Consider the following 16,901-nt stretch of genomic DNA (forward strand, 5'->3'; position numbering starts at 1 on the left):
ATTTCCCTTCTCTTCCAAAAGTTACACTTCACAAACACCTTTCTCTCCCTTCCCTAAGTTCTCACATTCTCCAAGTTCTCAAACACTCTCTTCCAAATTCTCAAAGTTCTCAAACACATTCCCTTCCAAAATCCTCAAGCTTCCCAAACACCTTCCTTTCTTTTTCAAATTCCCCATGCTCTCAAACACATTCTCCTCCAAAATCCTCAAGCTTCCCAAACACCTTCCTTGCTCTTCCAAAACTCTCCATGTTCTCAAGTGTTGTACAAAATCCTTTTGCTTCTTAGTTGTAATTTATTTTTATTTGTAATGGAAACTAAATTGGATCATTCAATCACCAATCCCTGTGGAATCGACCTCGCACTTACATATGCTATACTACCGAACGGCTCGTGCACTTGCGAGTATCACAAGTTGAGGATGCAGCTGAATCGACACAACAACACACACACACACTTCACATGGCCGGCCCCACCTTGGAATCCTCTTGGTTTCCTCATGCAATTATATTATTTGTTTTGGACTTCTATGCAATTACTTTATTTTGCTGTTTGGTCCTCAAGTCTTTAATTAATTGCATACTTACCCCACGTTTTGAACTAGGCCCATATACTAAAAACCCAAAATGTTTAAGTTGCATTCTAAAGTTTAATTATTTTTATTTGATTAAAGTAGTTGAAAGGATGATTATGGACTAAGGCCTAAATTGCAATCGAACTATGTGAGTGGCTAACTATCAATTTGATTGAACCATGGGATGTGATTTATTCATTTTTGGGCTTGTAATTAATAAGGTTTAATTCTTTTATTAAAGAGGCTTGCATGTCTCTCCTTTTCTTTTCATATGTAATTGTTAAAAGGCTTGCATGCCTTTGCTTTTCACATGATGTAAGCTAAAGGAGAAGAAGAAAGAAGATGAAGTCCAAGGCTCAAGTTAGATGGGTCTCAAGCCCAATTAGGATTGCATGTTTAATTAGTTAAACCCATAATTAAAATGAATCACCCTCCCTAGACCAAGATCCAACATTTGGCTCATGTTGGATCAAATATTAAAATTCCATAATCATCCTAAGGGTTTAAGATAACTATATGTCCAAAATTCAAGAATACAAAATGAATCACCCTCACTATGGGAACGGTAGAGCTAGATGTTTGAGCGCCGATCACTGGTGGGGAGTAGACATCGAGCTCTACCATTCCCACAGTGATCGTCGTTGCTCCGTTGAAGCTAGTCAACGACCTGGCTGAATTGTTGATCTTGGCCTCTACTCCCATCTGCTGGACCACCAAAAGTTGCAGGATACTAATTACGCTGCCCTCGTCTACATGAATTCGCTCAATCATGGCTTGCGAGATTTGGATGCTTATGATAAGGGCGTCATTGTGTGACAGATCAAGCACTATCAAATCTTTCTTCTAGAAGGCGATCACAGGATCGTCTTCAATCGCTGGGCAGCTAGTTAAGACTTTGGAGATAACAGTGGCATGTTTAATCTTCCTCTTATTTTCCTTGTTGGTCAGCCCGAATTCCTCGGAGTCAACTAGGATCGTGTTAATCCTTATGACCTTCTGTAGGGGCTCCTTAGCAGAATCGCGATCCTCGATCTGCTGGATGGCTTTTTTTTTTTGCCACAAACTCCGTGTAGTGGCCTTCTCTTACAAGCTCTTTGAGGTGCATCTTCCAAGATTGGCAGTTGGTTGTGTCATGCATATGTGTTCCATGGAAGGCATAATACTTGTTGGTAGTCCTCTTGTCAGGATCTCCCTTCAAAGGTGGTGGTCTCTTCAACCAGGACTTATCCTTCACTTGGACCAAAATTTGATGTATCGCAATAGTGAACTTTGTATAGCCTCTGCTGGTGCACCACCGTGGGATGGTGCCTTACGCTTTCCTCCATAATAAATACTACTCGGCTTATCACCTCTCTGACTTGCCTCCTTGGGTGATTGTTCGGCTTGCTTAGCAGACTTCTTTGCGGCGATTAGATCGTCGTCCCAGAGCGCGTACCATTTCGCGGTCACGAAGACCCTTATTGAAGGCAGAGGATGCGATACGGTCATCGCATCCCATAATGTTGGCTTTCTCCTCCTCCTTCAACCTTTTGATGTAGTCTCGGAAGAACTCATCATGCTTCTTGCACAGGTTGAACAACTGGTCGACTTGTTTCTTGATCGTCCTATAAGAAGTGTACTCCTTGGTGAAGACAAAAGCAAGCTCCTTGAAGCTGCTGATCGACCCAGATGACAAGTATGGAGCCAATCTTGGTTGCTCCTCGTAGGGTCCTTGCAAATATCTTGCACATCAACGCATCCTCGGCCTTGTAGAAAATCATGACACTTTTGAAGTGCTTCAAATGGCTCTCGGGATCGGAATCCCCTTTGAAGTATGTGAAAAAAGGTGTTGAGATCTCCTTCAAGTCTTGAAGTTGGTCATTCATGAGCTTCTCGACATCTTCTGCTGGCATGGCCTGCGGTTCACATTGGTGTCCTCCATGATGCGGGCGTCGCTAGTTTACCTCTCATTATCTCTTCGGAGAAGATCTCCTCAACTATCCTACCTACGCGACATGTTGGTGGACTGAGCTTGTGAGGGACCCTCTGTAGCTTGTCATCATAAGTGGTGGCTCGTTGGTCGCCGTCCGCGACGAAGCAGATTCGGTGGTTTTCTCCCTTTTTCCTTTTTTGCATCGCATGCAGAAGCATGTTTTTTTTTTTACACAGAGAAAAATGGCCATGGGTGTCTAGAGATATTCTTGTCGGCTCACAGTGGGGCCTCTCACCATGGTGATTTGAGAGTTTCGAATGAAAACGATGATGGAAAGGAAATGAATTTCCCTTGATTTGGATTCGGGAGCATTGCATTGAGTAAAATTTCGCACAGGGAATATTTGTAGGTTGATTCCCTGACCTTAGATCTTCCTTCTCTCTCTTTCGTGATCCTTGTCAAATAAATATGAGTAAATAGACCACACCCGGGGGGGTGTTGACCAAAGACCCTCCAATGTCTAAGTTGGTTCAATTGGATCTTGATAAAGATACGACAATAGCTAAAGTGAATGGAGTTTTCTCTCACGGGGAGAGCCAAGTGGCCTTAGCCGTTTGTGATGGCACTTAGCCGTGTGGGAGAAAGGGGAGAGAGAGTGGCAGCAAGAAAATGATTTTTCGAGTGAGAAAGCGTTACCTTGAATGTCTTGTGTGGTCATGTATTTATAGGCTCCTTGTGTGCTAGGGTTTAAAGAATAATCCTTATTTGGTTAGGATTATTCTTACCCAAAAATTGGAGATTGGAATTTAATCAAGTAGATTTGATGGAAATCTCATCCTTGATTTGGAGATATATTTTAATCTTAAATCAAAGATAATTTCCTTAATTAAATCAGATTTAGTTAGTGTAATTCGTTGACCTAAAGTATATTCATTTTCCACATGTCGCCCATCTATTGGTTGCCAAAATATGTGTTCCCACAATAGTATCATGGGGATTCGAACCTAAGGTCATTGGTCTGCAAATCAAGGCCATTTTCCACTAAGCTAGACCTCATTAGTTCGAACCTAAACATTTTCTATGTGGTTTTCGCTCTCGCATACTAAATCCATTATAAAGAATAATTTTAAAAATTTTCAAACAAACATACACGCGGACACAGTCCTAAAGAATCCTCTACTTAGCAAGGGTCTTGTAGCTTAATGGTTAATAGCATCTACATGTGTAAGTTCGAACTCCCCTCCCTCAACTTGGCTTGTGTATAAAAAAAATGAAAATAAAAATTGCCCTACCCCTCCTCTAACCTCATAACCACGTGGAGTCTATCATATGCATGCCTCAGCCGGAGAGCTGACACGCCAGTAGACTTCTACTCCATCCCTTCTTCTTTGATTAAACGCCAATAGTACAAGAAAGTAGTCTCATTAAGAGAAATGGCTCTGGGTGGTGATGGTGGTAGAAGGAATACGACAGCATTGATTGTCCGTGTCATTCTGGGTTTGTCTGCAAGCTTTCTCTTCTGTTTCTCAGCAGCCAATCAGCCCTGCACCAATCGAAAGTCATCGTCCCCATTGGTTCACTTGGCTTCTTCAGCTGTTGGTGATGGTGGGTGTTGGCCAAAGGCCCTCCGATGCCTAAATTAGTTCAAGAGTTTATAAGAAAAACACTAGCTAACTAGGGTACGGAGATATATGTGTTAATGGTGTAAACCGGGCGGCCGAAGCCTTTTGTAAGAGAGGGAGAGAGAGGAGGCGGCTAGGGTTTTTGAGAGGAAACATTATGCAGAGTTTTAGTAGTAATTCTGACGTACCTCAACCCTTGTGTGTGGCCATCCTTTTATAGAGGTCTCGGGAGCTAGGGTTTCAGAGGAATAATTCCTTAGATGGAAATGAATTATTCCTCCCCAATTTGGAATTGATTTGATTAATTGGGGATTTGATTTATTAGGGTAAATCAAATCCCTAATTGTGGTAGGTATCAAATCAATCCCTAATTTAATTAGGTAACTCCTCCTTTAATTGGGAATTGTGGTAGGAATCAAATCAATTCTTAACCTAATTAGGTAACATCCAATTTAATTGGGTAATCCCCAATTAAATTGAGTAACTCCCAATTAGGTTAAATAATTCCCAATTAGGTCAAATAATCCCCAAATGGAAGGAATTATTTGACCTAGGGTTCTGATTTAATTTGGTTCCCACAAATGCCCCCTCAGCTTCTGCATGGCGCATGGTGGCATGTAGGAGATTTAAATCATTTGTTGGGCTGTCCAGCTATAACTGGGCTTCCTTCTGTGACTTGGGCTCTTGAGTGGAGGAAGTTGGTGGTCTGCCCCCTGCTCAGGATGTTGAGAGATGGGAGCAGAATGGTCCAGATTCTGATGATCTGCCACTTGGGCTGAAGGAGTGTTCTGCTGAATCTCCCGCAAAGAGAAAGGCTGCTGCCAAGTCTTCAAGAGATGAAGTTACTCCTTCGCATGCAGAGAATGTGTCTCCATTGAGGAAGAAGCCAAGGTTCCCTTCTGCTGAGAAGACTCAAGTGGGGTCTATTCAATCATCATCTACTAGGGCCAAACATCTCGTGGGCGCATATAGCACGAAGGGTGGTGGTATGCACGGTGTTCGGGGTGTTCTGCCCGAGCCTCCTGCTGACAAGCTTGAAAATCATGATATGCTTCGTGAGGTAGTTCGTGCCTGATCCTGTTCTGCCGAGCGTCAAACAGATGCAGATATTCCTCTTCAAAGTTCGATTTGTCAGCATTAGTCAAAGGATGGAGATCGAAGCAGGAGGTCTGCTCATGGCCCGGTCGTTGAGACACGGGCAGTCAAGCGTGGAGTTGATTCTGCCTCATTGACTTTTTTGGAGGCGAGGTTGGCAGAGGCTAAGAAGATGAGGGAGACATCTGCTTGGGCGAAGGGTTCTTCTTCAACGTCGGTGGTTGATCCCAAGGCGAACAAGTCTAGCTCTGCAGGGCATGCATGCATGTCTGATCTGCTCAAGACGAACTTCCTATCAAACCCGTCCTCCTGTGCTGAGTTGGTCTATCACATCCGTCAGGCCGGCGATCTTGGCACATTCTCGAGCCTTTCCTTGGAAAAACAAAAGGAAGCAACATTTCATCTGCTTCAAAAAGGAGTAGTTCTTGTTGCTGAAACTATCTGAAACTCGTCTGCTGTTGCCCCCTCTTCTGCTGGTGACTTGGTAAGTCGAAAAGATGCCTACTTCTGTCTTGAGCGCAAGAATATTGATGTCTCCTTTAGTTATGACAAGATTCTGGCTAGATTTGGCACCTATAACAAGCCCGTTGAAAAGTCCAAGTTTGAAGCTACCATGAATGCGTACAAGCTGGGCTACTTAGACTGCTCAAATGGAAATGATCCCTTCTATGCCATTGGAGATGGAGACATCGAGATGCTCTGTTCTGACTTGCTCCATGTGCAAAGTGAGCAGGTTAATGCTATGAACATGGATGGAGCTGAAGAGCAGGCAACTGGAGCGGATGGAGCTGAGGAGGACGCAGTAGATGAGATGATGGCAGATGTTGGGGAGAAGGCAAGCGAAGCTGCTGAAGGCATGGCTGATTAGGTGGATGCAGAAGAGGCTGCAGATCAAGGGCCTCATGCTGGCGTCTCAGAGTAAATGAACACTCCTTTATTATTATTATTATTTTTTCACCTTGTAGTCTGCATTCTTGTTTAGAATAATTGGTCTTGTTTGACCATCTTATTTTTGTTGAACTTGGCCGGTTGGCTAGCTTGCTACAGAAATTTCAGTTATTTGTTCAACTTCAATTTGCGTATTGACTTGTAAACTGCTTGAGTAACCAGCCAATATCTTGATTGTGTGTCTCCCTTAGGAAATTTATAAGTGCCGAGGTCTCCCTTGAGGGACTCCGGGCATGTTCTGCATATCCCGTAGGATATTTTCCCTTAGGAAATAGACAAGTGCCAGGGTCCCCCTTAAGGGACTCCGGGCGTGTTCTACTCGTCCCGTAGGGTGTTTTGGTCGTTGCCCTGCATCTCCCGAAGGACGCTACTTATGGGCAACTGTGTGACTATCCTGCCTCCCTTAGGAAACGGATAGGGACCTGGATACTTCCCTTAGGAAATTCCTGGCGCACCCTGCGTCTCCTTGAGGACGCTTCTTTGCGGGCTGCATCTCCCAAAGAACGCTTCTGGTCGTTGCCCTGCGTCTCCCTTAGCACGCTCCTTATGGGCAACTATGTGACTATCCTGCCCCCCCTTATGAAACAAATAGGAACCTGGATACCTCCCTTAGGAAATTCCTGGCGTACCCTGCGTCTCCCTGAGGACGCTTCTTTGCGGGCTGCATCTCCCGAATGACGCTTCTGGTCGTCGCCCTGTGTCTCCCAAAGGACGTTACTTATGAGCAACTATGCGACTATCCTGCCTCCCTTAGGAAACGGATAGGACCTGGATACATCCCTTAGGAAATTTCTGGCGCACCCTGCGTCTCCCTGAGGACGGTTCTTTGCAAGCTGCGTCTCCCGAAGGACGCTTCTGATCGTCGCTCTACGTCTCCCGAAGGACGCTTCTGGTCGTCGCCCTACGTCTCCCGAAGGACGCTTTTTATGAGCAACTGTATGACTATCCTACCCCCCTTAGGAAATGGATAGGAACCTGGATACTTCCCTTAGGAAATTCCTAGCGCACCCTGCGTCTCACTTAGGACGCTTCTTTACGGGCTGTGTCTCCCAAAGGACGCTTTTGGTCGTTGCCCTGCGTCTCCCGAAGGACGCTGATTATGGGAAACTGTCTTTTGTTGTGGCACATTTTGGAATTTGAAGTAGTTGCTTCTCTTCTTCAGAAATGTGCAGGGTTCAGTCATCTGCTTGTCAATGAATTGTGAGCCATTGTCGGTAATTAGTGATTGTGGGCAGCAAAAAAGGAAGATGATGTTTCTCCAGACGAATCGTTCCACATCGGCTTCTTTAGTAGATGATAGAGCTTCGGCCTCAATCCATTTAGTAAAGTAATCAGTGGCGACGATCATCATTTCTTTATTGGCTGGTGCCATTGGCATGGGGCCCACTAAGTCGATGGCCCCTTGCATGAAAGGCCACGGACTGTTCTGCGGATGGTAGATTTCGGCAAGCAGGTTAGGACCTGGTTTGTACCGTTGGCAGCGATCACATCTTTTGACATACTCAATGGAGTCATGGCGGGTGGTAGGCCAGAAATAGCCTATATTTAGAGCCTTATGGGCGAGTGACTTGTCCCCGGAGTGGTTGCCACACTCGCCGTCATGAATTTTGCAAAGAACCTCAAGTGTTTGAGGGTACTTTATGCAGGTGAGATGTGGGCCGGAGTATGATCTGCGGATGAGCTTGTTACCGTGCATGTAGTATCTCGCGGCCTTCTGCTGGAGTTTTCATGGCCCAGTCGATGATGGGGTCTTGCCAGCTTGGGTCCTCGTCAATCTGCATTGCGTCGATTGGCTCTATTTCTTCAATGCTTGGTCGGTCAAAGTGTTCGACCGGGATGGAGTGTCTGCATTGGGTATCCAGTGCTGATCCTAGGCTTGCTAGTGCATCTGCATGCGCGTTCTCTGCCCGAGGCACCTGAGGCTTGATTTGTGATCAACTGGGAATCTGAGTAGATGGACAATCTTTTGATCGACAGTTCTTTTGCTAGGCGCAGTCCGACGAGCAATGCCTCATATTCTGCCTCGTTGTTTGAAGCAGGAAAGCCTAGTGTGATGGCTTGTTCCAACAAAGTTTCGTCTGGGGTGATTATGATGATGCCTGCCCCCGCTCCTTTGTGATTTGACGCTCCGTCTACATGCAGCTGCCACATGTCTTTAGGTAGGTTTGAATCGGTGGGGGAGGTATCGTCTACTTTTTCCTTGCTTTTTGTGACCAGCTTATCTTCTTCGGCTGTCGGAGTAAACTCTATAACAAAATCTGCTAAAGCCTGAGCATTTACAGCAATCTTCGGCCGATAGAGGAGGTCGTATTGACTAAGTTTGATTGCCCATTTCATAAGTGGCTGAGAGGCATCAGGGCTGTGGAGGATCGATCTCAAAGGAAATTCTATCATGACATTTATTTGGTGAGCTTGATAGTAAGGCCTTAGTTTTCTCGCGAAAAAATGAGCTTCTCCATTTTCGAGTAGCGAGTCTCTGCATCGAGGAGAGCTTTTGAAGTGTAGAATACCGAATGTTGTGCCCCCAACTCTTCTTGGATGAGAGCTGAGCTGAGAGCTGAGTCAGACACCGCCAGGTAGATGTACAAGTCTTCGCCTGGTATCGGTTTTAAGAGTAGGGGAGGTGAAGTGAGGTAAGTCTTCATATTCTGAAAAGCTACTTCGCACTCCTCATCCCACTTGTCTCTTTGTCCTTTTTTTCAAAGCTTTGAAAAATGGCATGCACTTGTCGGTAGATCTCGAGAGGAATCGATTGAGAGCCGCTACTCTGCCCGTCAGACTTTGTATTTCCTTCACTGTGGAAGGCGACTTCATCTCCAGAATGGCTTTGATTTGGCGCGAGTGTGACTCGATACCTCGTTGTGTGACTAGGTATCCCAAGAATCGGTCGAACGATACACCAAACGCGCATTTACTTGGATTCAACTTCATGCGATACTGGCGTAGCAGACTGAATGCCTCTGCGAGGTTTTCGATGTGATCTACACGTTTGGGAGCTTTGACCAGCATGTCGTCCACGTAGACTTCCATAGTTCTGCCAATCTGCTCCTTGAAGATTTTATTTACGAGCCTTTGATAGGTTGCGCCAACGTTTTTTAGCCCAAAGGGCATGACCTTGTAGCAGTAGGTCCCTCTCTCGATTAGGGGTGGGCATTGGAACCACAAAACCGCAAAACCGAACCAAACCAAACCGGAAAAATCCAAAAAAAACCGTGTTGACTGAAAAAGTCAAAAATCGAAAAAAAAAATCCAAACTGAACAGGTTCAAATCGATTCTGGTCTCGATTTTTCAACACACAGAATCGGTCCAATCCGAACCGATCCAATACAATTAATATATATATATATTTCAGTTATTCTCTTATCCGGATGTCCGCACGTTATTATCGTGCGGATCCTATTGTAAACAGGTAGGAAAACAAAGAGGGGTAGTACAAAATACACTGCGTCCGCACGATAATAACGTCCGGATGTCCGCATAAGAGAATTTCTGATATATATTTTTATATTATATATATTTATAATATATTTTTTACACATGGCTCTTTTTTATTGGTTGTATATGGCATTACCATAGGATTGCATGCACACGATCAGCACCAAAATTAAAACCCAATTAGGTTTTCATTTCTTCTTTCCTTCTCCAATTTTGATCCTCTCTCTCTAGTCTCTAAGCTCTCTCCTTCTCAGCCGCCGAAACCTCTTTGACAGAGGCTCTGTGTGCGCCATTGCCAAACCTCTCTCAGCCATCATCTCTCTTAGCCAAACCTACCTTTCTCTCATCCTTCCTCTCTCTCATCCTCTCTGACAGAAGCTCTGTCTGCGCCAATCCTCTCTGCGCAAAACCTCCTCTCAGGCAAACCTCTTTGTCATCTAACGCCTCTCTCAGCCTCCGCTTCTCTCAGAGCCGCCACCTCTCTTAGTCGCCTCCATCTCTCTCAGTCGCCGCCATCACAGGTCAGATTGTCTCTTCTTTTTTTCGTTTTTTTCTTTTTCGTTTCCCCTTTGAATCTCTGGCTCACTCCAAATGTTATATTCTTCACAGATTCAGCACAGCAGTTCGCAGCCATCTCTTCATTTTATTTACCTCTCTTTCTCTCTGTCTGGTATGATTTACGTCTTCAATTTATTTAATTGTATCTGATTGTTATGCTGCCAAATTTAGTTTAGTTCTTAGCTTTGTTATTGTCTGCTGTTTGCACATGGTGTTTTTCAAATTGATTTAGGGTTGTGGTTCAAATTGATTTAGGATTATATGGGTTTTACAAAGGGATGGGAAAAAAAAATAGTACAGACTACAGAGTGTACTTGCGGCTGCTGTTCTGTTCATGATTAAGGAAAAAAAATAGTACAGAGTGTATTTCAAATTGGAAATTGTTATTAGTACTTACAATGCTTATGTGAATCTGAAATTTACTTTCTCAATTTGTGTGCGAGATTGACTCTGAAATTGTTAATTTTTCTGAAATTGTTAATATTTTATTGGTTGTATATGGCATTATCATGTGAATCTGAAATTGTTATTAGTACTTGCAATGCTTTAGTACAATTTATTGATTTAGGAAATTGAATTGGCAGCAGTTCGTGCAGATCAGCAAAAAATTTATGGAGCAGTTTGCAGCTTCCAGTAGCAGTTCTGCCACTACTAATAGATGTGGTTGACGAATTTGATGTTTTGAAGTGGTGGAAATTGAATGGGGTTAAGTATCCGGGGTTGGCACTTATTGCAAAGGATGTGCTTGCCATCCCGGTATCAATTGTGGCTTCGGAATCATGCTTTAGCACGGGTGGTCGGGTAGTTAATTCATTTCGTGCTTCTTTGACTCCTAAGATTGTGGAGGCCTTAATTTGCTCTCAAAATTGGTTAAGGTCGGATGACATGTCCTCTTTACAATATGAGCCAAACATTCAAGAGATGGAGTTCTATGAATCGATTGAATTAGGTATGTCTTTGTAATTTTATGTGCTTTATTAATGTATTATATAATATGTACATCTAACTAATGTTTTAATGTGTTTATGTTTTTTTTATGTAGATATTATGAGTTCATCCACACCTAGCATCACAGCTCCTGGTACTTTTCAATGTTATGAGGAATTTAATGAAGTTGGATTGAATTTGGGTTGTAATATATATTTGGATTGAATTTTGGTTGTATTTGGCCTATAATTTATTTTGGAACTTATTTTGTTGAAGTTTGATTGAATTTGAGTTGTAATTTATATGTTGAAGTTTGATTCATTTTGATGTGTTGAAAGCTTGATGGAACCTCAAATTTGGGGTATGTTGGTATATAATTACATTTTTGGGCAGGTCTGTAAATTAAAAAAAAACTTTTTGGGACCATGCCCAAACCAGAACCGCAGGAACCGAATCGAAACCGGACAGGTCCGGGTTGGTTCGGATTTTGTCTGCTGCGCAAATCTCACGGCCTGGAGTTCCGGGCCGAGGGGATGTGCGTTAACACGGGGTTTCCTGCTTTTGGGTGCGGTGCGGTTGTGCGCAGGCGTGCCAGCACGGTCTACCGTGCATTGATGTTTGGATGAGTGTTGGATGGATAAGTGGTGCGCCTGTTTGATCTGTCTTCCTAGTCAAACGATTGTAGCCGAGAGAGGAACTGGTCTCGGCTGTTAGGTTCACGGCCTGAACTACAAGGCCGTCGAGTGATGGTGTTGGTGGTGGATTTTGGGCGGTGCTCCAGCGCGCTGCTCAGGGAGCGACGGTCGTGTGATATATGGGGTGAGTGAACGAACAACAAGGATGGTGCTCCGGCGCCTTGAAAATCAAGGGTCGTATGATATATTGATGAATGGATTCTGCTTACAATCTAACACTACTCCTAGGAAAGCAAGTAAAGATATTGAAAGTGCATTACAGGAAAAAATAAGTTGCTCCGTGGGAGGCTTGTTTTGGTGTTTGAACCTTTTGAATGTAGCTCGAGTCTTGTATTTATAGGAAGAGTCCCTGGATGGGTAATCGAGGCTGAATTTACGCATAGTGGAGTCTGATTAGCGCAAGTGGGCAGTCCAATCGACATTTGGGATCGTGAAGCATGGTGGTGAGACCCCAGAAATCCCGGTGAATCTCGGCCGCCGCCCTCGATCGTGGTTTCTGAACCTCTGGCCGTGGAGACGCATTTATGGCCTGGATAGCTGGTGAACCAATATCTCAGGCTGTCAGAATTCTTGTGAGAATGTCCACGTCTAATCACTCTGATCTTCATCACCAAATCCTGACTTCAGTCACTTCCCACCTTTCCTCATGCATTAAATGCTACTTTATGGCCAATGAGTTCGCTGCATTAAACAGGCACTACTTCATTAAATGAAGCCTGGGACCCTGCTGTCACGTGATGATTTGCCTTTAATGTCTTGGCCGCAATTTTGTTCGGCCTCGGCCTCGGCCTACGCTTGAGGCCGAGATGATCATGCCTTAGCATTTCCTTCTTTTATTTTAGGAAGGCGAAATACCCTGGCGAAACGCTGCGTTTCAGCCTCTGCAAACGAGTGCCAGGGCCGAGAGAAAGGGCTCCTTAGGCCAGCTCATGGCCGTGATTTATCAGGCACAAATAGATTTCTATATGGATTTTAGGCAGAACCGGTCCAAACCGAACCGATCTGCAATTTCGGTTCAGGTTCCATTTTTTAACAAAAATTGGTCCAAACCGGACCGTGCCCACGCCTACTCTTGGTGATGAAAGAAGTTTTCGCCTTGTCATCCTCGTGCATCATGATTTGATTATAGCCGGAGTAGGCGTCCATGAAGCTGAGCAGCTGATTGCCGGAGGTCGAATCCACAAGTTGGTCGATTCTTAGTAATAGGAAGTTGTCTTTAGGGCATGCCTTGTTGAGGTCAGTGTAATCGACGCAAACTCTCCACTTGCCCTTTTCTTGTTTTGCCACCAGAACAACGTTGTCCAACCACTCTGAGTAGGAGACCTCTTCGATGAAGCCAACAACTAGGAGTTTGTCAATCTCGACTTCAATGATTGCAACCCGCTCGGGAGCGAAGTTGCGTCTCTTTTGTGCCACTGGCTTGTTGGCAGGGTTGACGTGAAGTCGATGGCAGATGATCTTTGAGTCGATGTCGGGCATGTCAGATGGTGACCATGCGAACATGTCCTTGTTGTTCTGGAGGAAGGTGGTCAGCTCCACCTTCTCGTCTAGGCTTAGGCGTGAGCCGATCCGCGCTTTTCTGTCTGGCTAGTCAGGATCTAAGGGTATTAGCTCCACATCCTCTTCGGGTTTCCATCCTTCTTCTGGAAAGACCTCTGAACAAATTTCCTCAACTTGGCCCTGACGCTTTAATTATTATAAAGGAGCGAGATTCGGTTGTTCGACTTCCTTCAGATCTGTCTGACTTACAGGGAGAAACTGCATTTGTTTGCTTTTGTTCAACCCTTGAGCCAAGCATCTTCTCGCCATTGTTTGATCGCTGTTGATTTGGCCAACACTGCCACCAAGGATTGGATAGCGGATTTTCTTATTCGTGGCGGAAGTGATGGCGTTGATCTTGCTGATCCAGGGTCTACCCAAAATGCCATTGTATGGCGAGACCTCATTAATGACCATGAATGTTTGCGAGCTGATTACAGGTGGGGAGTTAGACATCGAGGTCTATCGTGCCTACGGTAACCGTTGTTGCACCATTAAAGCCGGTTAGCGATTTGGCTGTTTTGTTGATCTTTGCTTCCAAGCCCATCTGCTGGATGACTGCCAGCTGCAGGATATTAGCTACGCTGCCCTCGTTCACATGGATTCAGTCGACCATGGCCTGAGCGATTTGAATGCTTATGACAAGGGCGTCGTTATGTGGCATGTCGAGGCCGATCAAATCTTTCTTCTGGAAGCCAATCACTGGGTCGTCTTCTGCTGGTGGAAGGTCGGTCGAGATTTGGGAGATCACAATGGCCTGTTTGATCTTCCTCTTCTTTTCTTTGCTGGTCAACCCAGACTCCTCGGAGTCAGCTAGAATTGTGTTAATCCTTATGACCTTCTGAGGTGGCTCCTTAGTGGTGTCGCGATCCTCAATCTGCTGGATGGCATGCTTCGCAATGAACTCCGTGCAGTGACCTTCTCTCACGAGTTCTTCAAGGTGTGTTTTCCAAGCAAAGCAGTTGTTTGTAGTGTGCCCGTGCGTCCCATGGAAGGCACAGTATTTTCTGGTATCCCTCTTGTCCGGATCTCCCTTCAAGGGTAGCGGCCTTCTTACCCAAGGTTTGTCCTTCACTTGGGCTAAGATTTGGTGTATGGGGATGGACAACTTAGTGTAGTTCTCTCCTGCCGTAGCGTCCCCTTTTGGGTGCGACCTGCGCTTGTCCTTGTTCCTGTTGCTAAACTCGTCGCTTCTTTGGTCTGCCCGCTTAGTTGGCTAATCTTCTTGCTTAGTGGACTTTTTTGCGGCAATTCGATCATCATTCCAGAGCGCATAGCATTCCGCGATCGCAAAGACCTCTACCAGAGTCTAGCTGGGAGCAATAGTCAGCTCGCGGTATAAGTCATGTTCAGCTGGAAGTTCTTTCTTCAAAGCAGAGGACGCGATCCGGTCGTCACATCCTACAATGTTGGCCTTTTTCGCTTTGAATCTCTTGATGTAGTCTCGAATGGATTCGTCGGACTTCTTGCGTAGGTTGAACAGGTGGTCAGTGTTCTTCTTGATTGTCTGGTAAGACGTGTATTCTTTGGTGAAGACGTATGCCAACTCCCTGAAGTTGTTGATTGACCCGGATGGTAGGGTGTGGAACAAGTCTTGGGCTGCTCCTTGCAAGGTCATTACAAACACCTTGCACATCAACGCGTCGTCGGCCTTGTGGAGGATCATGACACTTTTGAAGTGTTTTAGGTGGCTTTCGGGATTAGAGTCCCCATTGAAGGTTGTAAACGAAGGCGTTTGAGAATCGCTTCGGGGGAGCAGCCTGCTCAATTTCGACGGTGAAAGGCGTAGAGTTCGCCTGGTCCATCTCCCTGCGTAGTGCATCTTCGAAGTTCCCGCCGGTCTTCAAGTCTCGAAGTTGGTCATTCACAAGCTTCTTAACGTTTTCCGCACGCATTGCTGATTGGACACGTTGGCGACCCTCTCGGTTTGGGCGACGCTGATTGACTTCCTCGTTGACTCGTGAGGTTCGTCCTTCTCGGCTGCACTACCTAGGCGGCGTGTTGGTGGACTGCGCTTGTGAATGATTTTCTGTAGTTTGTCGACGAGAATCAACTCCTCGGGAGTGAGCAGCGGAGCGCCTTTCCTCACGATCCCCACCGTGAGGGTTATCAGGTTGACCTCCCTGGGGGCCTAGCCTATCCTGAATGTTCCTCTGCGAGTGGACAGCAAAGCGCCTTTCTTCACGATCCATATTGCGATGGTCGTCAGGTTGACCTCCCCGAGAGCCTAGCCTCTCCTAAACATTTCCTTGCCGGCCCAAGCGGGAGCGGATGTCAAGTCATGGACGGAGCCTTTCTCGCACGTTGCTCTGAGTGTGGCTTGCGGATGCTTGTGACATGTTGGCAAGCTGATCACGTTGTTGTCCCTCTCCTTGTCTACTCATTCCTGCTCGACCTGCTCGGTACCCATCGTCCATCCTTCTCTCTTCGCCCAGTTGTCCAAGGCCAAGGTTTCGAGCCAAATTTATTTGGTTGAGGAGATGCCTCATCAAATTGCTTTGGTCGAGGAGGAGCTGCCTCATCAAATTGCTTTGGTCATCCATTCTCTGAGCTAGCTGGTCAACTCTCAGATTGAGGTCTACTTGACTTCGTGGATCGGGAGGAGAGAAGTGTGTGGAACCCAACTGCATATGGGCTAGGGTTTCACTGGTGGTGTACGCTGGAGCGTGTGTCGAGCGTGGAGGCAACGGAGGGAACGCTTGAAGTTGCTCCAAGATTGGGCCTAAGTCGGTGGTGGTAACGAGCCCACCTTGATGGGAGGTTCCACCATGCTCGGTGGTGGCGCCATGAAGGTGGCTAGATTCGGCCACGGGCCTTGGGTTGACATGGCAACGTTGAGGTAGCCGTGATAGGAGGTTGTGGGCCTCGCTTGAAAGACCATGCGTTGGGCTTACCAACAGATCGTGGATCAGGTTGACCAGAGAATCATTGATCGGGTGGACCAAGGACTCGTAGGTTAGCCACCAACTCATTTGGTATTTTCCTGATTACTCTATTTGGACGCCATTGTTGGCGTGAGGAGGAGATGTGTTCTACAGTAGCCGCCAATGCAACGAGACTGGATGTCCGAGTCCCACAATTCCAATGATGGTAGCGGCGACACTTTGTCCTTGCGGTTGCATGGCGGTGGAAGCCAGGAGATCGTGCGGTTCCGCTGCAACTCCGGCAACCAACGCTTGCGGCTGCAAGGTGGAGGAGGAGGCCATGAGACCATGTAGTGCTGCGGTTCCAGTGGCGGTTGCATGCTGCTGTTGCGTTTCAGCGGCTTTTGTACACTGCTACTGCTTTCCAGCAGCGACTGCGCGTTGCTACTGCATTCCAGCAGTGGCTGTGCGCTGCTGCTGTGTTCTAGTAGTGTTGTGCCCTGTTGCTGCGTTCCAGCAGCTGTCCTGCGCTGCTGCTGCATTCTTGCAGTGGCTGTGCGCTGCTGCGTGGCGGCAAGGTGCTGTTGAATGGCTCCAGCCGCTACAGCTGGAGGTTGCGTGGCGTCTTGTATCAACCATGGTTGATGGGAGCAAAGTATGAAAACAAGTTTGGAGCACGCTTTGAGTATATCTCATGCTCTCAATGAAAGCACCAATTTGTGGGAGCAAATT

This window comes from Prunus avium, chromosome 7, assembly GCF_965620075.1.
Source record: "Prunus avium chromosome 7, drPruAviu1.hap1.1, whole genome shotgun sequence".
Taxonomy (NCBI): Eukaryota; Viridiplantae; Streptophyta; class Magnoliopsida; order Rosales; family Rosaceae; genus Prunus; species Prunus avium.